The 956-nt window shown below is 45.8% G+C and overlaps 1 non-coding gene across 1 annotated transcript; it reads right to left on the bottom strand.

The window, feature by feature from the left end:
• Positions 1–778: 778 nt before the first annotated feature.
• trnae-uuc lies at positions 779–850 on the bottom strand. The gene has a single exon. It is a non-coding gene; the product is annotated as a tRNA-Glu (tRNA).
• Positions 851–956: the final 106 nt, after the last annotated feature.

Here is a 956-nt window from a genome sequence, read left to right as displayed (position 1 = left end):
TGTGACATCTAGAAATGGCACTTTGTTGTTGTTGTCCTCCTCTTCAAACCAGGAGCCCCCCTCAGGCCATAGTCTCACTACTTGGAACACCAATATACAGATTAGTCAAAGGCCTCCACTGAAGCCTAAAACACCAAGTCGAAGATTCACGCCACTCCAGTTATTCCATCCAAGAATTCTTGAGTACCAAAGACACCAAGGTAGAAGAGGATAGAATAATGTTGTCCTTTGACATACAGCCCTGTTCACATCCATTAACATCAACGTCGCCAAAGAAAACTGAAGACACTACTGGAAGAACCAAAGAGCACCAACTTCATCAGCAAAGATAACACTGGAGCTGCGGAGCTGTGCCTTACCATCCACTTCATATTCAGTAACAAGACTAACAAACAGATCAACGGAACACCCATGAAACCACCAGTGTCAGGATTCCTCGCAGAAGCAATAATGCAGAGACTCGTTGTCATCAAAAAATGAAGTAAATTAGAGGAAACCTACAACACCATCAACAATCTCCTTACTGGCATAACATTCACAAAAGAGGAGAACAACAACAAAGTGCCATTTCTAGATGTCACAGTAGAGCGAACAGTCAATGGTAAATTCAAAACAGCCTCTACAGGAAAACAACGCACGCGAACCAAGAACCTAACTGCAGAAGCAATCATCCAATGAGCCACTACACACTGCAGCACCCAGGAACTATGAAGATCAATAAACAACTGAACAGCGCATTTCGGAAGAATGCTTAGCCAATAGTCACGCTGAAAATGGTTTCCCTGGCCGGGAATCGAACCCGGGCCGCAGCGGTGAAAGCGCTGAATCCTAACCACTAAACCACCAGGGAGACACGGATGCACCGTCGTGTGCTCTACTGAAAATTGCTTCGCTGCCCGGGAATCGAACACGGGCCGTGGTGATAAGAAGACTTCCACCTGAACATCCACCAATGC

The sequence above is a fragment of the Chiloscyllium plagiosum genome, unplaced genomic scaffold (assembly GCF_004010195.1).
Source record: "Chiloscyllium plagiosum isolate BGI_BamShark_2017 unplaced genomic scaffold, ASM401019v2 scaf_41455, whole genome shotgun sequence".
Taxonomy (NCBI): Eukaryota; Metazoa; Chordata; class Chondrichthyes; order Orectolobiformes; family Hemiscylliidae; genus Chiloscyllium; species Chiloscyllium plagiosum.
This window is presented reverse-complemented; position numbering and strand designations above follow the sequence as displayed.